General features: G+C 42.1%; 2 long non-coding RNA genes across 3 annotated transcripts; one reads left to right on the top strand and one right to left on the bottom strand.

The window, feature by feature from the left end:
- The first annotated feature begins 3,005 nt into the window (after positions 1–3,005).
- On the top strand, positions 3,006–13,767 carry LOC141568863 (uncharacterized). Its single transcript, XR_012492096.2, has 3 exons — positions 3,006–3,223; positions 3,391–3,457; positions 12,197–13,767. It is a non-coding gene; the product is annotated as an uncharacterized LOC141568863 (long non-coding RNA).
- On the bottom strand, positions 8,907–25,370 carry LOC141568862 (uncharacterized). Of its 2 annotated transcripts, XR_016022838.1 has the most exons (5): positions 25,056–25,370; positions 24,788–24,965; positions 23,784–24,059; positions 13,633–13,695; positions 8,907–10,963 (listed from the first exon to the last, which is right to left on the bottom strand). It is a non-coding gene; the product is annotated as an uncharacterized LOC141568862 (long non-coding RNA). The 2 variants fall into 2 exon arrangements; XR_012492095.2 differs by lacking the exon at positions 13,633–13,695 and having other exon boundaries at positions 25,056–25,369.
- Between the last annotated feature and the right edge of the window lie 55 nt (positions 25,371–25,425).

Genomic DNA, 25,425 nt, shown 5'->3' with positions numbered 1-25,425 from the left:
ATAGCAGCCCAACTGGAAAAGACAGCATGCAACACCTATCCCAAATCCCATTCAGAGTTCAGCCACCCACATGCCTGCTCTGTATTTTCCACCCTCTGCTCACACCTGTGGGTTCTTGATAACGCATTTCTGAATGCCCAGCTCAATCACCCTTCACTCAGATGTGACTCCTGTACAAATCCCCTAACCTGTGTAACCTTATATCCTGTCCCCATGGGACCTGACACACCTGAAGAGGCAAACTCCAACAACTCAGCCAAGGAGTTCTCCATCCCATTGGCCACACCTACTGCTGAGAATTCATTTGTGTTTCTGATCAGTTCCTCTCCACGATTTTGTTCTGAAGGAGTCCCAGGCAGGATCCAGCAAAATGAACATGTCTGAACTTTGATCTCAGAACCACGGGTTCAACAGAAACCCACTCTGAGAGAACATGAAGGAAATTGAGTGAAATTGAATTAGTTGTCAGTGGGAGAGCACATGGGGTGGTTGGAGGTGGATGCTGAATGGATTCAAAAACTCCTAATTTCATCACTATTAAAAACCAGAAGTTTCAGCTAAGCCAGTAAACTCTGTGGGGCACATATTCTAGCCTCAGTAGTGGTGATCTTTGCAGATGGAAATAGCAACACAGAATATCTTCTGGAGTCGATGTATGAATATTTCCAATCCTGAATGTCTAACTTGACAAAATCACAGGATAATGGAAATTTTATTTTGTGGACAATACACGCTGCATAAATGTCCTTCCCTAAGAATTCTAGTTCAGAGGACACAGTAGAGAAAGCTCTGGATTTGAGGTAAGTTGGGTTGGGGAGTGCAGTAATGTGACTGGCAGAACCCCCAGCTGCTGAGAGAGTTGGGGGCTGGTGGTTCAGAGCTGAATCCCATGAGGGGATTCGCTCTCAGCCAGAGAGAATTACCCAACGTTGCATACTGTCCCCAGGGGAACATCTATCCAATGACTGGTCCTTGAGGATGGGGAATAAAAAGGCCTGGCCTCATTGTCTCAAGGCAGGACAACTATGAAGGCCCATCCAAGATCCACAGCTTTCTGGAACTCAGGGCCAGAAGTAGGGTGAGGAGAGTGAGACACGTGCCCTCATCAGGTACAAAATTTAAGGGGGCACCCCAAATCTCAGTGATTAAGACAGATAAACAAAGTAATGCAGTATATTCTTTTAAATTAGGCAAAAAAAAAAAAAAAAAATCCATGATAAAGTGTCAAAGTTTTAAATAAAGACAGACCTCAAAAGGGCTCCTGGGATTAGAGTGAGAGCAAGCTGAGTCATGCAAAGCAGGGTTGGATTTTGTCTTTTAATTTTTGATGTTTTGTTCATCATGAATTTTTTAATATTAGCTTAATTTTTTTTTAAATGTTGCATTAAAATGTTATGCATCTTGACCACTAAGTTTTCTGGCACCCCTTAAATTTTGCCCCAACCCAAGACTTTGCCTCACCATGGTACTGGCTCGACTGGGATCTGCTGAAGCTTCTGTCGCAATCACATCATAGTTTAACTTCACCCCTTCCTGCTTGAAACCCTGCCTGCTTTTCCACTCCCTTGTAAGAATTATTCCCAAGCCATTCCCAGAAAGACTCCTACATCCAAACCTAACAATGTCAGAGTCTGTTACCTGAGGAACCCAACCTAGGACAGAGAGGTACCTTGGTAGGATAGAAAGCTTATATGGTGGGCACACCTCAGTGAAGCTCAGCTCCACAGCTTACTAACCGTGCTCCTGGGCAAGGCATGCAGCCTCCACAATTCAGTTTTCCTCCAACGTAAAACAACAATGCCTAGCGCTCATTTAATCCTGGGCTAATCTAGGTAAAGAACTTAGTTTAGTGTCTAGGAAATAATAGGTTTTGGGGAGATGTTATTATCTCTCCCTCTGTTTCATCTTTCCCTTCCTCGAGCCCTTAAACAGCCTGCAGTGATAAACACCATGTCCTGTCACAACACGAACACGACGAGAAGTCTCTAAAAAGGGATGAGACCCTGTTTCATTGGTTTTGCCAGATCAGCCTGGGTCCATCCTCCTAGAACGGAATCAACACTCTTTATCCATAAACTGCTGATAATCTGACCCACGGCTTCCTGGTAAGACTTGTAATGTGTGAGGTCTTCCTTGCTGGTTGTTTCTAAACATCTGTGATTAGGGACAATTAGGGACTGGTGTGCCTGCCATTCTTCTCCTTTCAGCTGAGGAGGAAGTCCTGACATGTCATTATCAGGATCAAGACGTAGTCTGTCAGCCACGGTCTCAGGAGTCCACAGGCTCATTCAGACCCAGCGCCAATCTCGCTAACTTTATCTGTGTTCCCCAAATGCCTCAGACTGTTTGCTTCTCACTGATAGAGGAATCTGGCATTTCATTTTCTCAATGACCAGAACAAGATTCTTAAATAGCAAAAAACTAAGATAGATGTTAGGGAATGTCAAGGAAACCAGGAAAACTAAATAGAGGATCCAGTCCTCACCTATAAGGAGCTTCCAACACTCCAAAAGGAAAGAGAATAAACATACACATGCGAGACAAGCAAAACCCATAACCACAGACGTACAGTGGTTGGTATGAACCATCTCCCCGCATGCCACTTGTCAAAACCCATCAGAGCTCATGTGACACCTACACCATTAAGCATTCCTCTCTCCTGCACCAGCCACCTCCCCCCAACCCAGCCAGAAACAACTCACTGTTTCCATAGCTTGAAGTGCTGTTCTCATTTCTAGATGCTTTGCTTTAAATTTGTCTGGCTGCATCCAGTCTTGTATATATTTTTTTCATTTTTGTCTCTTCCACAATGTTTTGTGCAAAATAGGTGCTTGGAAATGAATTGCTATTCTAGAAAAGGCCAGAAGCAATAAAGAGAGAAAGAGAGAGAGAGAGAGAGAGAGAGAGGGAGGGAGGGAGGGAGGGAGGGAGGGAGGAGGGAGGGAGGGAGGGAGGGAGGGAGGAGGGAGGGGGAGAGAGAGAGAGAGAGAAAGAAAGAGAGAAAGAAAGAAAGAAAGAAAGAAAGAAAGAAAGAAAGAAAGAAAGAAAGAAAGAAAGAAAGAAAAGAAAGAAAAGAAAAGAAAAAAGAAAGAGAAAGGGAAGAAAAAGAAAGGAAAAGGTTTCCAGGGGACGTGATTTTTGTGAAACAGCTTTTGAAGGAATGAAAAACATGGTTCCCTGGAGTAGGAGTGACAAACTGAAGCCACATTCAGCCAACCCACAGGTTTGCTGGGCTAGCATGGTGTTTTGAGATTTTAAAATCTGAATGCCTATGGCTAGTATATGCATTCCCCACTGAGCTGCATTTCGCCTTGCTTCCTGTCTGCTCTCTACATGTATGGGACATGCCTGGTCTCTGAGGCCATTTTCAGCTTGTCTCCTGTTCTGCAGGAGCCTGTCCCTCGCTGCTTCCATCTCTGGAGTTAGAGCATCCTGGCCACAACACATGAGGATTAAGGTAAATATGTGTGTTTTGCCTATCTTCTCAGCTATCTTCCTTAAATGGAGATTAACACCTTTTCTTTCAGAGCCAAAAACAGATCTGAGAAGAAAACGACAGAGCAATTATTAAGTGCCAGTCATATGACAAGGCTTTATTCCATTTAATCCCACAACCACCTCGAAATTAGGTGTTACTTATCCCCATTTTATATGTGAGCAAACTGAGGCCCAGAAAGGTTAAATAACTTGCCCAAAGCTACAGAGCTAGGAAGTAAGGGAGGCCAGATTTCAGACCTAGATCTTCATGCGCCCCATACCCTTAATTTTATCACAGCTTGAAGCTGCCTGGGAGCAGCAGCAGAACAGCACCTCCATTTCCAAGGGCAGAATTGTGTGTGTGTGTGGGGGGGGTGACATGTTCTGAGCAGCACAGGGGTTTGCATGCAAGTCATTCCTGTTTATCTGCAGTAAGGCAGGCGAGTCATGTGCAGATAATCCAAAAATAGTTTCTAATTTTTCTTGGGATAAATATAAATTTTTGGCAACAGACACCCCTTTCAAAGTGTGTTTTGATTCGAGTTACACGAAAAGGCGTTTTTATTCTCTGAGGATTTGCCAACTAACTAGCAAAAGGGAACTAAGAAGTATGCCCAGCCAACCTCCCTCCTGCCCACCAACAGAAGGACTGTGCACAACACACTACAGAGCTGTCAGCGAGAGGACACTGGGCGGAAGTAGGAAACCTGGGCTCCAGCGGAGCCTCCAACCACCCTTGAACATGAAACCCAACCCAGCCATCCTCACTTCACAGACACGGTTCTTAGGAAACTGTGACCTGGTTGTGAGTGTCTTAGCCAAGGTCACAGGCAAATTCATAGAGAACTGGGATTCAAAATCTAGAACCCTTAACGTCCTCTCTTTTCAATATTAGCCCTCTTCTCTGATCCTAATATTGGACTGTTTCAAAGTCAGGAATGGCCAGAATTGAGGTAAAGAGATGTTTACATATGATTCAAAGTATAGACCCAAAATATGAGAGACAGAAAATGATGGGTGGGCAATGCTGTGTTTTACGGCCTAACACTGGCCTTCCAGGAGTCCCCTACTTCTGAACACTAATGAGGAGCTTGGAAACAGGGGTGAGGCAGTTTGAGAGAGAGGATGAAGCTGGAGCTTGGAGTCAGGCAGACCCATATGATTTGGAGCACATTACTTAACCTCTCTTGGCTCTTCCTTAACTGGAAAATGCAGTTACTGTGGGAACTCACAGAAGCACCTGGCCTATAGAAAAGATTTCATTAAGGCAAATGAGTGTCTTGTTGAAGGTGAAGGGACCTTCCTGAACTAGTCCTCATGGGTGAATCTGGCTTCTGTTCAGTGACATACTGTTAAATGTATTGACTTGATATTTACTGGTGGGACTCTTTTCTTTCTCCAAATATCTGCCATAGATGGAAAATAAATTAATAAATTGCCATGCAAAGAAAAACAAGATCTATCTTCCCTGCCTCTCAGACTCAAAACCTATGTTCTTCTGTCCCCCAGTTAGTTGAAGATGGCAGAAGTTGTGGCACAGCTGGGCAGGGACATGGGGAGGGGGAGAAGCAGGAAGTGAAGCGACCATACACCATTCTCTTCTGAGTGCACAGGCGCCAGTAGACCACGGTTGTCCAAAACCATCCAGCCAAACAGGGGGACCCTTGTGGCTGGAAGAGCCAAACCAATGGTTACCCATGTTTCTGTCTTGAAGATCAGGCCTGAGAAGTAGTTTACTGTTAACATGGTCCTTAACTCCCACTTGATCTTAGATGATGCTCAGGAATAACTCAGGAATAATAGTCAGACAGGCTTCAGTGATCCCATTTTATAGATAAGAAAATTGAGACTCAGGAAAGTTAAACGTCTCCTCTAAGCATAAAAAGCATAAAATGGTAGTTGCTATTACAAACTGGTGTATTGGAAGGGATTGTTTCTATGCCTTGTAACTGCTTGAGGACAGAAGCTCTGTCTCATTTATCTGTGTGTCCTCAGTGCCTAGCAGACAATAGGGTTTCTTCGGTATACATTTGTTGCAGGAATGAATTTTCTATATATTATGCTACTATGCATGTATTTGAAGAAGTCCAGTATTATGAATCATGATGCCTTCTCATCTCAAATAGCAGGTGACTTCAGAAAATCTCCGTGATCAAAAACTGAACCAAGAATAAGCTGGTGGGACAAGTATTTATTTAGCCGTATTAGAGAGTCTTTTAGTGCAAATGTTTTTACCTAATCCTAATTCATCAATCATTTAAAAATCAATTTCTTGCCCTCTTCCTAAATATAATTAAGAGGCCTGAATTATTCTTTATAAGACATTGAAGTAGCATTAGCCAATGACATTTTGGGCTTAGTGACATAAGTTTGATGTAATGAAGTGGGAATAGGATGAGAAGCTGGGTCAATGGGACATGTCTTTGGAACTAAAGATGCAACTTTCAGAATTTCATCTGTGAGTAACCCTAAATCCACCATTTCATAGTCCTCAGATAGTGTATTTTGGAAGAAGGAAGTTCCTTTCAGGCCCCGTAGAAAAATTTCTGTTTCTTATGTCAACATAATTCTGTCCTTCATCACCTTTGAACTCATTACTCTTCATCTTTGATTTGCACTCTCACTTAAATGTGATGCTTCCCCCTTTTCATCCACTTCCTTGCCTGACTCTCAACATAGATAAAAACGCTAGGGCCAAGCGTAGACAGACAGTGGGAAGGGAGAAGTCAGCAGTTTTGCGCTGTACAGGAGGACTGGCCTGGCCCTTGGCACTGGAATCTTTAACACGACCAACCAAACATGGACGCTGACAAGTAGGAAACAGCTTCCACTCCAGCATTCTAGGCTATTCTCTAAGGGATTAGAAAAAGTTCTGACTGAGATTCTAGTGGAAAAAGGAGAAAAGTGGAATATGAGATGGTGTGGGATCACCAGAGACAGTGTACTTGTTCAGGCTGCCAAAACAAACTACCACAGAATAGGTGGCTAAAACAACAGAAATGTATTTTCTCACAATTCTGGGGGCTAGAAGTCCAAGATCAAGGTGTTTGGCAGGGTTGGTTTCTTCTGAAGCCTTTCTCCTTGGCTTGTAGATGGCTATCTTCTCCCTGTATCCTCACATGGTTTTCCCTCTGTGAGTACACGTCCCTAATGTCTCTCTGTGTGTCCCAATGGATTTTATATGGATTCCAGGCAGATTGAATTTAGGCCACTATAATGGCCTCATTTTAATTTAATCACCTCTTTAAAAACCCTATCTCCAAAGACAAACACATTCTAAAGTACTGAGGGTTAAGGCTCCAACGTAAGAATTTTGGGAGGATGCAATTCAGCCCATACTAGGGGGATATGTGTAAAACCACCAAAATCAAATTTCATATTTAGCATGAAATTTCTCTAGGCAGACTTAGACATTGAGGCCAGAAAAATGAAAAAACTAAAGATGTTTCCTAAAAGCAGTTGTATACTGGTAAATGTTTAACAACCATCTGTCAAGGAGGGAGGAAGCCATGATTTATACTATTTGTCACTTTCTATAGTGTAATTATCTCCACCAACATCTACTTCAGGTTTGCACTGTGGTGTCACTGAACACGGAGTTGGGAAGAGATTCAAACAATCAAACCCCTCGAGCCAGTCTGAGCTGGCTCCAGCATGCCTGCAAATCATGGAAAGGTGTACTGATGCTGTGTTTTCCTAGCCACATTCCTTCTTGTCATAGTTATCTGGTTTGAAGTTCCTCCTTATTCCCTACAAGCTACTGGATCTCTAACAGGGCAAACTAAAGACCTAAAAATCTAAACATTTCCCTATTTCCTTTACCTGGACTTGAAATATTTTAGTACTAACACACAAAATCCTCGATAAAACCCACCTCAACTTGCATTACTGGACTAATCATCTGTAAGGACACTACTGGGGGAAAAGTAGTAGATGTATGAAAATATTCAACAATCTCCAAAAAGGGAACTGATCTGATAAAATAAAAGATGACCCCATCCCCATTTCAATAATAATTATTGAAATAATTATGGGCAACATAATCTCTAATCTGTATTTTTTATGTTCTTCAGGAGGATTTTATATTTATGAAGTTGGTCCTAAAAAGGAAGTAATCTGACACCTGAAAATATTTCGTAGTGACTTATAAAATGACAGATAAGTTTTAAAACATAGTAAGTGCAGTACATAGAAATTGGATTCTGTATAAAGCTGAATAATTTAATTATAATACAAGTTCAAGAATTTTCTCCATAACTTGGAGTATAAAAGATAAAAATGATGAAGTTTTAAAAGGATGAGAAACATGGGGGGAATGATCAAGAAGGTCTAGTATTTCTGTGGAACAAGAATTCCTGAAAGAGAGATCAGAGTATTGAGAGGATCAATAATAATATTATTAAAGTAAAATAAGTTCTAAACTAAAAAAAGTCATGAGTCTTTCACCATGTATTACATCGAATGAATGAACTGAGACACACATCAAGATGTATTCTGTTTGCATTTTGTTAAATTCAAGTATTAGGGGCAAAAATCCCATAATCATTCAGGTATTTTGAAAAATTATCTACAAAAGAAAAACAGTCATTCTACATCAAACTTCCCTTTTCCACAATAAAAATGAGAAGTCAAGTCTAAAGGTTTTATGTGAGAAAATATTCTGCCAAACAAAAATTTTCTTCAACATGTAGAATTTAAAACTGCACCAATATACCTATTCTTGCAAAATAAACCAGAGAAATGATTTCACAAAACAAGTAAGTAAATAAAATTGAAAAAGGTAATACAGGATTGAAGAAGGCAAAGTACAAATAAATGGTGGTGAGGAATAAGAACAGTGACTAGTTTAAGAACAAAATAAGAACATTTTGACTAGTTTCATATTTTTGGTTAAAATGATTTTGAAACTGAATACAAATAATAAGTCTTGCTAAGCATACTGAATAATAAAAAAATAAATTATTTGTCTGATTATTAAATCTTCTGGATTTAATATTCTTAATAATTGCAACAAAAACTAGAAGGAAGAGAGTAGCAGTAGTTAAATTACACTCTAGTTTGAAAGAATCAGAGAAGAATTCCCAGAAGAAGTGTCAGTTAACTAAGTTCTAGAGAATGTCTAGGTGATGAGAAAGGGAATATTGTTCCTACCAGAGGGAACATGTAAATGAAAGATCACGGCATTAATAGAAAAATATATGTTCAACTTTTTTAAAAGTGATAATAATAAAAGACTAAGAATAAGGTATGGAATTTGAAAATCACTGTAGGAAAGAAAAATAGAAAGAGAAAATTAAGAACTATGATGGAAGCATAGAAATGCAGAAAACAAAACAAGATGAGAGAAGTAACGCTAACCAAATAATTTACCACAATAAATGTTAATGGGTTATATCGCTCCCATTCAAAGACTCCGGAATTGAATCAGATTGAAAATCCAGATGTGTTTTTTTATTAGCTAAATACCTAAAACAAAATGACTTAAAAAATTAAAATGATGTACAAAGACACAACTTGCAGAAGCAAACAAAAGTACAGGGATAGTAGTTCTAACATTAAACAAAGAAGAATTCAAAGCAAGAAGTGTTTAATGACACAAGTACCTGTTACTGTTTCCTCAGCTATAAAATGGAGGAAATAATAAGTGATAATAAGAAAATAATGGAAAAAATAACAAGTGTTTTTGAATGCAAAATGAGATGATGCTTAAAAGTGGACTTAGCACAATGCTGCCTGGTACCTAGAAAGAGTTAAATAAATGATGGTTATGTAAAACGTAAGAGACTTCATTGACTAATTCATTAAAATTTCTCTCATATCTCACCTTTACTCTCCATTCTCATTTCTGCAATCCTAGTACAGTCTCTCATTATGTTTCTGCTAGATTACAAAGATAATCCCCTAACTGTTTTCCCTGTCTCCAGTTTTACATACTTCAATCCACCCTGTACAAATTAATCCTCTTAGACCACTATTTTTAGTATGTCACTCTTTGGCTCAAAATTTAGATAAAAGTTGAAATCCAAACTTTCCATCTTGTTATTCAAGCCCTCTAAAATCTGCCACGATCCTACCTTCATTTACAGGCCTATGCTGTACGACATTCAGTATGAACTTTTCATTCCAGGAATATCTACCTTTTCAATAGCCCTGAAATATGTTGTAATCACTTCTGTCTCTGTGTCTTTATTCACACCTGAAACTTCCTTCCACCTATTTTCCTGTTGACCTTCCCGCTCCCACACCCAGTCCCAACAATATCTTCCTTTTTTCTCTTTAAATGTACTCTGGCATGGTCCACAAACCAGGTTTCCTTTCTGATGTCCAACGAATTAGGTGCTGTATTCTAATAATTAAATAAATCTTCCTTTGTATTATTATTTACCATATAGCATCAAAGTTAAGAGTGTTGTTTATAAGATAAAGCATTATTTAATGTACTAAGAATAAAAAAAAGACCTGCCAATTATGTGTGACATTCCACTGATTTTTAAGGGACATTGCTTTTTGGATGATAGTAAAAGATGGGAAAATATGTATCTTAGGATCAATAAAATATAGTAAATGTTTCACACATTCATTCAATAAATATTTCCTTATCACCTGCCATATGCTCAGCACTGTACAGATAATATCAACACACAATACCAACAAGGCACCTACATTCAAGTTTATACTCTTGCACACATGCCTTTCATCCCCTCCCATAGCCCCACTGAGAGGATGGGAAGGTCTTTAAAGGCATAAAGTCTCGTACTTTACCTCTCATAGTAGGTAGCATTTCTCCTGTTTTGCACATAGCAGGCACTCTAAATATTTAGTGAGTGAGGTAACAAATGAAACAAAGGTATACATAGTGTAATCAAGTCAGTTCTAAATTCAGACACGAGAATATACAATCTGTTAAAACTAGTTAGATACCAGCCTCTCAATATGCACGCCTTTACACTACTTACTGCATAAAACAGAGGGAAAGGGTTCAAAAAGTGTGAGATGAAGCCATCCTGTTATGCAGATATGACTGAGAGCTGTCTCACTTATTCTCTGGGTGAAGCAAATGAACACAGAGGATTAGGATTGATGCACCATTCACAATGCTTTATGAAATTACTTTCTTCTCAATTATTTAAAATAACAACTCCACAGATCTTTGTCATTTGTTGATTTAAGATTTCCGGATTTTAACATTTATAAGGCACCCCAGAGTCTGTGATATCTAGAAATTTGCCTTTTTTCCTGAGAATTCCGTCACTTGGGAGGCTGACAGGCAGAAGCAAGTCACCAAGCCAGGAGTGAGTGCAGTCTGCCACCCAGGATGTCAGGTTCTCCGTGCAGCTTTGCCCTCCTCCTCTTCAACATTATTCAGGAAGCTGAGGATTCCTGAGATTTCAGGATGCATCCCTCGAGAACTCAAGGGCCCATTATGGTCTTGATCAGCTGGGGCTCCTCACTCTTGGAAGTTCATCCTCTTTGACTCGTTGGAGAACTGAATGAGGAGAGGAACACTTAGTCTGCCAACGGTGCTCATTCATTCAATCAACAAGCTTGTATAGAGATTTACAATGTGCCAGACTCAGTGTTAGATGTTAGAGCATGTGCAAAGAGGGGTACACTCTGAAGTGAATGCAATGCTCCCTTCAATTAAGACAGTCTTTTATAGGACTTTTATACCTTTAACTGTTCTAGCTTGTTTGTATTTTGATCTTCACAACCACCCAGTATTATAGCCAGGAAACACATTGATCCCATTTTACAGATGATGAAACTGAGGCCCAGGGAGATTCAGAGAACTGCCCACATTCAAATGGCTAGGAAAGTCTTCCAAATTCAGTTCTTTTGACTATAAGTCCAATCAATGGTCTTTACAGATTATGCATATAGAGAGTCAGTGACATCAGTAGGGCAGATGGAATTTTGAAGTAATTCAACGTAAGTCCTGGATGGTATTTCAGAAACATCACTCCATTCCCCCACCTCCAAACACAAAAATCAAAGAATCATACCAAAGACAACTGACTGAATTGAACATCTAAAGGTCCAAATGTAAATGATACATAATAGCTTCTGTGCAAACCAAGTTAATAATGGAAAGTGATCGGGAAATTGTTAGTGTCCCTCAGTATTCCATTTAACCCTCTGCTCTCGTCTGTGGCTTGGTCCTGACCAAAGAGCCCCAGATGGAATGGATAGTATCTGGGGCCAGCCTCAGGGTTGTGTTATGACTGTAAGTTGGCACCTCGCCAGGCTGGGTCTTTACTCTGTTCTCCGCCATGACCCTGGCCCACTTTGGCTGGCTGAATAATTTAAATATTGTACATTACTAGTTAATAGACACAACATATTGAAAGTTTTACAATCAAATATTTATGCTGCTAGAAAACATTTTACATGAGCTTTAAACAGCCATGTCATCTATTTATTTTCATTCTCTGATCTTTCTGTTTTGTATCAAAATTGGAGAATTTAGCCTATTTACCCAGAAATAAATATTATGATGAAAACATTGGGCGGCTCAAATGTAGACTTGGTAAAGTGCAGAAGTATTTCTTGTTAGTGTCAATTGCACAACAGCCCCTGCATGGTAATAAATTGAGAAATATCTTCAGGATGCGTGAAGCATGGAGATTAATATTTCATGTCTGGATGCCGCCTCTACCTGCCTTTGGCCTCTTTGAGGGGCCAGCCTAACCATTCTTTCTGGCCATTCATTCCTTTTCAGAAACGGAGAGAAACTCTTCTGGGACAGACAGTGGGCATTTGCAGGTGGCTTCCACCAAGGGAATATATTTAATCCTGAACCTTGTGCTGCAAGTAGGAGCTCACACTTGATGGCCTGAAGTCTCCTATTTGGCAATCAAAGGACACCAAGCCCTCAGTTTGACCTGCTCCTTTTTCGCCAGATACTCTGAACCTCTGAATGCTTCTTCCTAACTCTGTCCTATATTGCTGTTTTATTAGGCCTAATAGCTAGTCACCATGTTTCAGGCGCAACTTATCTCTGCCCTATAGAGGGTCCAGACAGTATCTCCTCTTATCACTGAGTCATAGAGAAAGACCCTCCTTCAATATCAGGTGTTTTTTTCCATGTCATTTCCAAAGAATACTCTTAAAGGCACAGGGAAGCTGCCAGAACATCAAAGGGTCAGAGAGCACCATTTTTTATGATGAGCCTTGACCCTGGTCTCTGACTTTGGTGCTCAACATCTAATGGCTACCCCTTAGCTTAAACAGACTCCTTTGTGCTCTCAATTCCTTGAATTTCATTCCTCCACCTATATCCAACTTTCCAAGATCTGGCTGAACTCATGATCAGGGTCTTACATCTGTCTCACTCCTCACTTGGGAAACTGAATAACCTGCAGATCCTGCCTGACTCACTTCATTGGATTTGAAGAAGGTAGTGCACTAGGTTTAGGATGAATGAGACCTGTGTCAGAATCTACGCCACCTTCCCAGGAGACTTATGAAGTCTCCTAACCTCCTTGAAGTTCAGCTCCTTTCTCTAAAATAAGAGGAGGATCTATAGATCACAGGATTGTCATGAGGAATATATAAGAATTCACATGGATAACATGTAAAGTGCCTCATACTATGTTTGGTCCAGAATGCGTACTCATCAATTAAGTAGTGGTAACAATTATTACTACTATTTGTAGTACAGATGCCCTGACTTCCTCAAAGATCTCCCAGGTTTTCATTTTCCTAATTGTTCTCCAAGACTAGCATGGTTTTTCCCCTAGTCATTATCTAAACATTAACCCTTAGCTAGTGGTTCATAGCTATAAGAAGACATGGGAGATAAGATATGTGAATGAAAGGGAAAGTGGGAATAAAAAGATTGAGGGAAAGGTTAAAAAAATCCATGTTTTTGAAGAAATTGTTTACTATCTTGGAAATAAAATACATATTCAGTAAATAGAAAGTAAACAAGAGAGGACACTTTCTATTGAGAAAAAAAAAAAAAGAATATGAATGAGACAAGAACTTGAAAACTGGACAAGTCAGCCCTGGGTCCCAGAAACCCTGGTTCCAGTCCCCATGTGAGGACCTGGACAAAGTCCATCTCCACAGATCTCAGCTTCCTCTTCTATAAAATAAGATGGTCCAAGTGGATTCATTTGACAAACACTTAGCAACTACTTACTGAGCACCTACCATGTTTAAGGCACAGTTCTAGGCACTTGGGTTACAGAGGGGAACAGAAGAAACATTCCAGTCCTGGAGACAAAAAAAACACACAAAGAAAACGATACCTAAATAAGATAAATTCAGTTAATGATAAGGAACTTATCATTAAGTTAATGATAAGAAAACGCAGCAGATAAATTGATAGACAGCGTATGGGAGGACTGGACTACTTAACGTACGAATGTCAGAGGAGACCGTTCTGCGCAGCTGGTACCAATGTGAATGAAGTCCAGCTGTGCAGGGATCTGAGGGAAGGATATTCCAGGCAGAGCGGGCAGTGAATGAGCTGAGTGTGGGGCGTGTGCAGAAAGGAGAGGAGGCCAGCATGACTGCAGAACGGTAAGCCAGCAGAGAGGGATATGAGCGATGGGTTAGGCAGGTGCCAGACTTGGGGGGCTTCCAGCCCAGCAAGGAGCAAATGGCACATGAAAATTGGGCACATGGAAAATTTAATAAAAGGAATAGTATTTACATAGATGTGGGTGGGGTAGGGAAACCACAAAGCACAGAGCAATATTCCCAGGGCTAGGAATAGCAGGACACCTTGACTTGTCCTAGTGGTGAAGCAAGAGGCGGACATGGTCACCAGGACCGACAGGGAGGGAGCTGAATGGGGCAGACAGCCTGGTGAGAGCTGTGGCCTCCACAGTACATGCAGCCTGGGGTCAGGGGACCCTGGGAAACAAATGCCCTGACCTCACCCTCCCACCTCCCTCTAATCTGTGCCAGAGCTCCCCATTGGCTGAACACACCCAAAAGCAGAGGACAAAGGAGCCTATTCATGCTTGCCGTATTGGTCAACCTCCCCACCACCCCCCACACACACCCCTGAAGTGAAGGTTAGGATAGAGGAAGAAGGAGAAAAAAGGAACCACCAGAAGGTATACAGAATAGCCCATGATAAGATGTTTGGTTTAATTCTGAGGGTATTGGGCAGCCACTTGAGAGTTTTAAGCAAGGGAGTACTTTAAACTAATTTATGTTAAAAGATCAATCTGGCTTCTGTGCAGAGAATGAACTTTAGAGGAGCACGAGGGAAAGTTGGGAGAATATTAGGAGGTTATCACACCAACTAAGTGAGAAAGGTACGTGGGTGTGGTCTAGCATAGTGGCTGAAGATAAAGAAAAATAAGTGGACTTAGAATATACATTGGATAAACAAAAATTAACAAACAAATTCTATCATTGCCATGAGCTAAAAAATCCCTTCTTCAAACGTCATGGTAAAGAATGCTGCAAACTCAGGAACCTCTGCACAATGCCAACTAATGTGGCCTTTACAGTGCAAAGTGCATTAAGATAAATGTATCAGCTCTATGCTGTTTTTATTTATAAGAAGGAGAGAGCAAATAAAGAATTTTTCAAGCCTGGCATGTAGAAAAATGATTTGTCCAGTCAACCCGATAAATAACAAATAGTAAAATCTTCTAGTTTTATTGTTGGCATTATCATAAAGGACATGCTGTGCTTGTTATCTGGTTAAAGGGTTTCATTCTTTGTGATGTTGAAGTGAGTTATAATCTTTAATAAACAAATAACGTCAGTAATTTTTAAATTCCACAGTCATGAATGTTTGTAGATTGTTATTCTCTCTCTCTCTCTCTCTCTCTCTCTCTCTCTCTCTCTCTCTCTCTCTCTCTCTCTCTTTCTGTCTCTCCCTTTGGTTATACTTTTGTCAGGCATCAGAAATGCTTTTGCTGTGTTCCCAGATGTGGTATCACTTCCAACTAAAGAGTTGTAAGGCTATTTCTAAAAATCCATCAATGTCTCTTCAAGGATCAGGCTACACCATTGATGAGGGGCTTAAAGGCTGGTGTCAGAATATGAAATCCAAACCATCACTTCACAACTGGGAAGTTCCAATAGCCCATAAATAAACCTGGGTAGACTATTAAATTCATACCTAAGGTAATGTTAGCATGGTGGTCAAACCAAAGAAAATTGTGGAAGTGTTGTTTGATCATTCTGCACATAAAAGACTTAATAAATATTGTTGAAGGAACTGATTATTTTCACAAAATGTATACATAAGGATTACAGCTCCTAATATCTTTAAAAATAAAGAACAAATATGGGAGTACTTCACACATACGTGAGGTCAGGTAACAGCCCTGTCATTTACCAGCTGATGACCTTAATATCATTGCGTCACCTCGCTAAGCAGAGCTGCTTAGAGCAGGGGCTTTGGGAAACTACTTTTTGCAGGGTTCCTACGGTATCTATATAAATGGTTTGAGTAACTCAAAATCAGCATGTCAACCCCATTCTGGCAGCCTTACAACACACCAGTCAGAGGCAGTTACCAGCTCACCAGCGCTGGTCATGAAGCTCCAGAACAATCCATTAGGCTCCAGTTCTAAAGCTCGTTTGGTCATCCAGTCAACCCCAACACAGATTGCAGGGTTAGAGAACAACGCAAAGGGGAGAACCAGAGACCAGGGCGTGGGTCCCACTCTACCTGACTTAGGCTCAGAGCACAGCCCAGATGGCCCTGCTGGCCTCCACAGTTCCCAGCTACCACAAGAAGACTTCAGAAATGTCAAGGGAGGCACTCCAAAGCACAGGGGGTCCCTAAGCTGTGGTCTCTGGGGTAGAGTCGGCTCTAAGGATGGCACTTTTTCTGAACCTCAGTTTTCTGTCTATAAGGTGGGAGTAAAATTGTACCTACTTTCTATTGTGGGTATTAAATGAGATAATAAAACCATTTAGATCCCTAGCATAGAGTAAGCATTCACTTAGTATCAGCTAATGTTGCATACAGGTATGTATTAATATCTACAAATACATGCACATTAATAGGCATGTTGCAGCCCAGATTCAGGACATTTTTTGATGATAGATGTGTCTATTCTCTGGAAGGTATAGGACACTTGGCCCTGTTCTCTGTCTTCAAAACTGCCAATCAGCATTATTTGAAACTAAACAAAAAACAGAAAACAAAAAAAGTGCCAATCAGCAAACCCAACACAGCAAAAACAAACAAAAAATTCAAAAAACAAAAGAGGACACAAAACCTTTAAAATTATTAATGTTACCTTCACAAAGTTCTACCTAAGTAGATATTAGTTTGCAGGGTTTTCTCTTTTCAAATAGGACAAAAACAGAACTTGCCAAGTCTAAATGCCTCAAAGCCAAATATCATTGTTTGCATTATTATAATTAACTTAAGCGTGAATCATTCCATATTTATATTTCCAGTGGAATCCTTAGAAAAACTCAGATGCCAAATAATCCAAACCTGGGGTCTAACTGCAGCATCCTTGGCAATTGCTTCCCCCACTACCCCACCTGCAGTACCGGCCCAGACACAAGGCCCGGATTTCATGCAAGGACAGCCTCGTCTGATGTACACGGAGGCTGGTTAAAGGACGTTGACTTTTTCACTGCTTTGGAATTGCTCTGGCTATATCCATCACAGAAAATAGTCATTTCCTAAAGGCTCTCCTTTCAGAGACTTTAATATGTAGCATCTGGAGAGCACTTGAAAATATATAAGGCGCTTCGCTGCACGTGAGCTTTGCCTGTAAACGGGTTGGTTGGTAGATATGTATGATCACGACCGTTGCCATCACCACCATGAGTCACCATCATGTCGCTCCTTTGATGGGAATGTCCTGAGCACTTTCTATGTATTTATTTACCCATTGAATCCTCTCTAGAACTTTATGAACTAGATGTCCTCATCTTACGGTTGAAGAAACAGAGGCACAAAGAACAGAGTGGTTAAGTAACTTGCCCAAGGTCACACAGGTAATAAAAGTGTGGCCAAGGAATTATATTCTGGCTCCAGAACACATATCCTTTGCCTGAACAAGCCATCCTGCTACTACTGCTCCTGTACACAAGAGGCTGAATTATACCACCAACAGCCCCATATTTCAGTAACCTTTCCAAACTCAACCCATCTGCAGACATGTAAATTTTATTGGATCTTCTAGGATTCGCCTTGGGTCATTTTTAATAAATTTTCTGTCAAACACAGTGGATGTTACCCCAGTTTCATTTCATGAAAGATTTAGACACATAGTTACCATTCTTTAGCTTTAAATGATCATGTAACAAAATCCTGGTTTTTGTGGTTTTATTTTATTTTTTTTATGGAATGGGTCAGTACCAAGGTCAGTTCGTAATAAAGAATTTTCCTGAAGAAAAACAGAAATTGGCAATGTACTGTAAGAAAATACGGCATGAGCCAGGAAGCAACGCAGAGATGTTTAAATTTTCCCTGACATGAATACTGACCACCCAGGGGAATTTAAAAAAAAAACACCTGTCAAAGGCTGGACACGTGTATACCCAGAGAGGGAAACTCAAGCAGGCTTCTGACTCGCCTGTCAAAGGAAAGGCTTCACGAGCTCGTGAAAAGAACAGTCACACAGAAGCCTTGAGTCCCAAGACCTGTTCTTGCCTCTACCTGGAGGGACAACTTCCAGTGAATCAGGGCTCCTCTCTCCTACATCAGTTTCTTCCACTTTCAAAAAGTGTTTCCAACACCTCCAGGATTGCTGTGAGATCACAAAGGGAATCACGCACAACAAGGCTTAAAGAGTCAACAGTACATATGCCATTGGGAAAAAGAAGAAGGAACATAGAGCGATTGCAAAACAAGACAATCTCATGGAGGAGATGAATAAGTGAGCACAGAGGATTTCTCAGGGCAGTAACACTACTCTGCATGGTACTATAATGATGGGTGCACGTCATTATCCATTTGTCCAAACTCACTGCATGTGCGACACCAAGAGTGAGCCCTGATATAAACTATGCACTCTGCGTGACAATGTGTCAGTGTGGCTCATCAACTATAACAAATGTCTCACTCCGGTGGCATGTTGATAATGGGGAAAGGATGCATGTGTGAGGCAGGGGTATACAGGAAATCTCTGCGCCTCCTCTCAACTTTGCTGTGAACCTATAACTGCTCTAAAAAAGAATGAAGTCTCAATAAAAATAAATCTTATAAGAAGAAGCATACTAAGGGTTGCAACCCCTGCCTGAACATCACGTAGGTTTAAGTCCAAGCGGTGCTGAGTCAGTGTCTACAAAACTGGCATATCCATTCAAATCATATTCGTAAAAAGGAGTTTTGCTGCAGAAGCATTCCGTGGATCTGAACAGCCCTTGGCCAAGTGCTAAACTGAGTGATGTTTTCAAGTCTCCTCTTACTGAACAGTGGGTTCCAGAGATCAGCTGAGAGTACTGTCGGTTAACAAGCCTTCCACCATGAATTTTCTTTACTGTTATCATAGCTGGTTTTAATAGCACTTGGAATTCTCCCTTTTCAGACATTCTCACTTGGAATGTACTAATTTTAATAGTCAGATGTCAGTTTTAGTTAATCTGCTCTAGTTCCCTGAGTGGGCCATGTTGTTTTCAGAGGGAGAGAAATACTCTTCCCAGTGTTCCCTAGAACTAAAAGCTCTCCCCTCTGACTCAGAGCCTGGAAACGTGGGGTGAGGTGAAGACGAGGTTTGGAAAGCTCTTGAGCAATCGTGGTCCCCTCAGTAGTCCCAGGGTCCCTCCCCCGCCTTTGCACACCGCCCGCTGGGGTAGTGCTTCACCAATTCCTTGGCCATAATAGGCGTCCCAGGTTAATGAGACAAGTCATGTATGATTTGTAAGGTCACCTGAAGCAGGTCAGGGATTTATGGGCCTCCATTCTGCTTTCTGGGGCGCGGGGGAGAGGGCAGGCATGCTGAGCAAAGGGAGGAGTTAGGAAACAGAATGTGACCAGTTGCAAAAAAAAAAAAAAAGTTTGGAAGAGAAAGCTAACTCCCAGATCAGCTCACACTTTATGAACCAGAAGTGGTTTCTTCATCACCTCAGGAAAGCGTATAATGTAGTATCAGCTCGGAATGGAGTGAATCAGAACAAACCAGTCCCTACACCTCATGCTTCCTCCAAAAACCTCCATTGCAAGAGTCTTTGGAAGCCACCGTGTAAGATGTCTTGGTAGACATAAAGAATGTAAGATGCAGCCAAAGTCCTCAAGAAGTTTATAATCTATTTGTAGGAGAGCAGATCAAAAACAAGAAGTACTGTTTGATATACAGTAATTCAAACCCATATTCTGTCAAAGGGCAGTTTGTTATGTGATGAATAATAGAGAAAATAAGCAAAATAGAATCAAAAGGAAAAATAGGTAATGGGTTATGGACATACATACGTGAAAACAATTATGTCTGTTCCCCAGTAGCCTATACAAACTAGAGGAAGGATTTTCATGTCAAAATGTCATTGATAATACTCCTCGATAAATGCAATGACAGAAATATATACAAGATAGGAAAGTAGGAAAGCAAGGAGGGTATAGTGAACCCTGCCTGGGGCTGTCAAGGAAGGTTTTTCTGAATAAGGTAAAGTCTAAGTTGGGTTTGGAAGTATAACTGGGATGTCTCTGGGACAACTGGTGTGATGGATTCAAACACTGCCAGAATGAGCAGTTTTTGTTCCTGATCTCTGTTCCACCCCACTCGGTAACTGCAGCAAGCACACAGAAAGAAGCTGAAGAGGCAATACATAGATGCGTGATTTCTTACACAGTGATCCTGCTCTCTAGCAAACATGGCCCAGTCCGATGGCTTTCAACCAGAATTATCAAATTGTATTCCCTTTTCATACAAAGAGAGAGGGAAAAGATGAGAAGTATTGCTGTCAGGTGGGGGAAGAAGGAGCTGTGACAGATACTGTCAACTGAAACTACTTTCTTTACATTTGTTTAACTTAAGTTTTTGTTTAAATTAGGCAAAAGTCCTTTTATATTCACTTTCATGAAAATAAAAAAAAAAACAGGTTGTATTAATAGGGTGGCTCACACGAGTTCCATCTGAGATTTCATTGCATTACTAGTGTAAGGATGACATTAGATTTCTGGTTTGCTGGCAGTTTGTGGAGGCCCTGCCACTATATTCTGAGCCCCTAAAGGTCCAGAATCATGTCTTTTTTAATCTTTATAAACCCTATAGTGTCAGAACACAGTCTGTGTTTAATAAGTATTTCTGGAATTGAAACAAATGGATAGGCTGAGGCTGCATTCCTTAAATAGGTCATTCCTTACACAGGTAACTTGGTAGTACGTACTTCTCCCTCCCTCCTGGAGTCTAGAGGAAACCTCTTGGAGGTCAGAGCTCAGATTTCATAGTAGAGGCCGCAAAGCAGTGCTGTTTGAATCTCACTCAGCTTGTAGACATGTTTTATTCGCCCCAGAGGTAGATTTACCATAAAGTTAATGAAGCTTAAGCGTCAGGGCCCGCTCTCCCGCTTGCACCAGCACTATGGGTGTTGGGAATTCTAGCTAATTTCCAGGTGGGAAGAGGAAGCCAGCAGTCAATTAGCAAACATTTCTGCATGACCATTTCTGGTCAGTTGACTGAAGGATCTTATGAGAAAGGAAACGAATCTTCCATGCTCTAGTTAGTTGCAATTGCATTTATCAATCTAAGTCAATAGTCACACTTACACTGTCACATTTCTAAATTTGCACTCGTTTTTTAAAGGACCCCCAAATTGTATAGAGCTCAGGTTCTACAAACTGGATCTGCCTCTGGTTGACTCATACTGTACTTTTAAACTTATTTTTAAATGACAGAGAGTTGCTCACCTTTTAAAAAGTGATACATTGAACATTATACCCTGGATTTCAAGTTTGAACAACTGGAAGGAACGGCAACAAGTGTCTGTAGCCCCTCCCAAATGGCTATAGTCAACTAGAGCTAGTCACAGCTGGCCTGCGTGGACAACCCATGTGCTCTCAGTTTGGATCATACTCCCTCCCCAACACATTCTCTCTTATTCCTGGTCCTATTGCTTGAGTTTGCAAATCTGCCTTTATAGTGTATGTCCACCAGGGCACTTGCCAAAGTGACTTGCAAAGATCTCTACGTACATTTTCAATGAATGGATGAAAGAGGAACAAATGCTCCCCTGAAGGTGCTCATCAGACATGTGTAAGAAAAACAAGAAAACAGACAAGAGGTGATACCAGGAACAGACACTTAGGACAAGAAGATGACAAACCCCAAGAAGACAGTAATGACCTTGAGTAAGGCAAAGGGCTTGTGCTAAGAAGGGGAGAACTGGAGGTCCTGAGGCCACACCCATGAGCTGTCTCTCTGCTCACCACCCCCTGCTCTGTGACCATTAGCTGATCTCATGCTGACCCATAAGGAGGTTCATAAGGGGTCAGAGTTCAAGCTCACTACCCTGAGCTGTGCTAGGGACTCACGCCTACAGACAATCACTCTCAGTTGGCTGAAGGCCAAAGACCACAGCTGTGGAAGGCAGGATTCTACAGTGAACCTCAATGAGTTGTATATAATCCTTATATAATCCTTCAGCACAGGAAGGGCTGGCGAATGTGACAGGTGACACTGTCATGATTCAGTTGTGTTATATGAATGAATTAAAGAGATTTTGCAGGTCTCATTCCTAATTATCATACTAATTAGGAAATTGGTATGCTTTTGAGTTAATTAAAAGGGAGCCTACCCTGGGTGAGTCTGACTAAGCCAATCAGCCTTTTAAAAAAGAATTCCCAGAGAGAGATTCTCCTACAGGCCTTGAAGAAGCAAGGCATGATGGGTTCTAGAGCTGCAAGGACCTGAATTCTACCAACAACCAGTGGGGTTGGAAGAGGATGCTGGACCTCGGAGGAGCCCACAGTCCCAACCAACACCTTGATTGTAGCCTTGTGAGCTCCTGAGCAAAGGACCAGCTAAGTCAGGCGCAGGAAACTGTGTGATAAGAAATGTGTGTGCTGTGTTAAGCTGGTAATTTGTTACACAGCCAGAGATAACTGAGGGCAAAAGAAAGGCAAGCCTTAACAAAGGGGAGGTTTCAGGATTGCTTGGAATCAGCAAGAATGGTTGGAGGTAAGCGGAAGGTCAATGAAGGAGCCTAATGCATGCCAGCAAGAATTGTTCTGGGCCCTCCAAATGTATTGTCTCATTTAAACTCTCCAATTCTTCTGGGAAGCATTTCTAACTCCATTTTACGTGAAAATGCTGAGGGTCTCACAGGACTTAAATAACTCATTCCTGGTCACAGAGGCAGCTTAGATTCAAGTGAAGCTCCTCTTGGTGCTACAAGCTCTCCTGTCTCCTCTACCTCACATCCCAGGCTCACTGCAGGCGTCAGGAGAGCAGGTCACAGAGCAGCAAGGCAGAGAAGTGCTGCCCGGGTGATCAAACTGTAGGACAGAAGCTGGTAGCATGCTGTTGCTGCGACTGTCTGCTGCTCCCAAAGCACAGCAGGCTATGCTGTTCCCCTTGGAGACACCCTCATCTAATTCCACCCCAAGCTTTTTTTTCACAAAAATAATGCTCACATGGAGAGGGGGAAGGATGAGCTTCTATAGGAGCATATTTATATCCGGAGATATTCCATGCCATAGGGGGTATAAATCCCAGAGGGCAGACATCAGCAACTCCACAACGTGATGGGAAAACTGAAGAGGGCTATGGTTACCAGCATTTACCAAATGGACTCAGAAAAGAAGTCTCTCTCTCTCTCTCTCTCTCTCTCTCTCTCTCTCTCTCTCTCCCCCCCCACCCCACCCCACCCCTCGCCTGCAGAGGAAAAACAATTTACTCCTGTCCAACTCATCTAGGTCATGCAGACCCTTCCATTCAATGCTGGCTTCAGCTGTTTTTATCAGAACTTTCACTGAAAAAAACTATTCTCCGCCAAGTTGCCTTCTCAGCTCTGCAACCCTCAGAACAAAAATCTGTTTGGCTTTCCTTTGTTTTAAATGTTACTCAGAATAGTTTTTTCTCTACTCAGATAATTTAGCAATGTTCCCTATCCCACCAATCTCTTCTCCAAAGAGTATCTCCCTGCCCCAGGCATCGGCAATCTTGCCAGGTTGGTTCCAGGCTCCCGTGTATCCCCATTTCCAAACCTCCCTCCACCTGACCTGTTTTCATTGAAGACCAGGAGCCTGGACCTCAACTGAAGACTAGAACATGCTGGTGGAAAGAAGGGTCATGTTGTGCCACAGGCAGAATAGAGCCCCCTCTTTCCATGTTCATGTTTTAATCCCAGGAATCTGTGACTATGCTACATGACATGGCAGAGGTGAATAAGGTAACAGATGGGATTAGAGTTGATAATCAGCTGACCTTGCACCAGGGTTTATCCAGGTGGACCCAATGTCATCACAAGGTTCCTGCAGAAAGGGAGAGGTCAGAGCCATACCACATGATAAGAACCTGACACCCCGCTGCTGGCTTTGAAGATGGAGGAAAGGGCCACGAGCCCGTGAACGAGGAGGGCCTCTAGAAGCTGGAAAGGCCAAGGAAACAACACTCTTCTTAGATCCTCCAGAAGGGAATGCAGCATGCCAACACCTTGGTTGTAGTCCAGTGAGACCCATTTCAGACTTCTGACTTCCAGAACTGCAGAAGAATAAATGTGTGCTGTTTTAGGCCAATTGTTTACGGCAGGACGAAGAAAGTAATATACTCTATATGGGAATGTTACATAATCACTGGGGTGCTCGTGACATCTCATCGGGCTGTACACAGGCTCCATGACTAGGCCACTGTTCCCAAAGGGAGCCTGGGTGGGCTTGCTCTGCCTCCTTTCTGACACATCAGGAATTACGTGGTCCATCACAGAAGACCTTACTGCTGTAAATGGATGGGCAGATCCAAATTGTGAACTCGAGAATCAGAGAATTCAGACAGAGGCCCAAACTCAGGGCATTAGAAGTTGTCCCCTCGGGTCCTCACCTGTCACCAACTGATCTTTGAAGGGTTTAGGGTCTCCTGAGACGTAGGCAGGCATTTGCGTAATAGATGATATCTGGAAGCCCTTGTGCGTGTAAGATTGCAGATAAATTCAACCCAACCAAGTATATATATATGTACATATATACTTCGGTTTTTATTTTTTGTGCCACCAACTATTAAGCAGCTTCTTGAGAGCAGGGTCTTCATTTTATTTATTGATGAGCCTATAACTCCTGGGTGCACAATAACTCAAGTGTTCAATTTGGAATGGATTTTTCCCTAAGAAGGACTCACTCACAGGAAAAGCCTTGGGGCCTTTCCATGCTAAGCCCAACCCCAGCTCTGTCATCACCCTGCTGTAGAGACCCCTCCCCTCCCTCCTGGAGTCCCACCTTACTGAGAGCCCAGAAGGTCGTTCAACTCCTGTGTCTTGCCCCGAAGGGAGAGCATTGTGTCCCAGCCGGATCTGCAGACACACTGAGTCATGCTTGTCCAGAAAGCGCACATTCCAGAAAAATGAAAGGCTTTTTATTTTCTCCGTAGACGTGTATCCGAGTCTGATATTGGAACCTAGAGATATATACAGTCTCTGCCTGTGTCCTGAGCCCCTCCAACAGGGAGAGAATGTGGGGACTCTGGTCTGTTAGAAGCTATGTTTACCTGCAAGTGGTCCAGCTTATCTGGTCACTCAAGGCGCGCGCGTCCCTTCCCGGGTATGAGATTCCCGCCGCGCCCGCCTCCCAGGCTGTAGCCAGGAGGCGGAGAAGCCCGGGCGGTTCCCACCGCCCAGGCCCAGCCCCAGCCCCGGGAAGACTCGCATGCCCGCAGCGCCTGCACAACTTGCAAGCTCAGGGGCTTTGCAGCCCTCCTTTCTGTCCTTCCGGCCCCTTAGCTCTGCCCCTCGCCGGTGCGTGACCCAGGCCCTGCCTCCCACCGCTGCGCCTCGGCGTCCGCTCAGCCCTCTGCAAAGAGTTAAGACCCGGCTCCGGAGACGCCTCCAGCTGCTCCAAGCGCCAGGTCCCCGCTCGCT

Source organism: Rhinolophus sinicus, chromosome 12 (assembly GCF_057876585.1).
Source record: "Rhinolophus sinicus isolate RSI-liver-muscle chromosome 12, RSI-T2T, whole genome shotgun sequence".
In the NCBI taxonomy this organism is placed as follows: domain Eukaryota; kingdom Metazoa; phylum Chordata; class Mammalia; order Chiroptera; family Rhinolophidae; genus Rhinolophus; species Rhinolophus sinicus.
The sequence above is the reverse complement of the archived record's forward strand: the minus strand, read 5'-3'. Positions and strand labels throughout refer to the sequence as shown.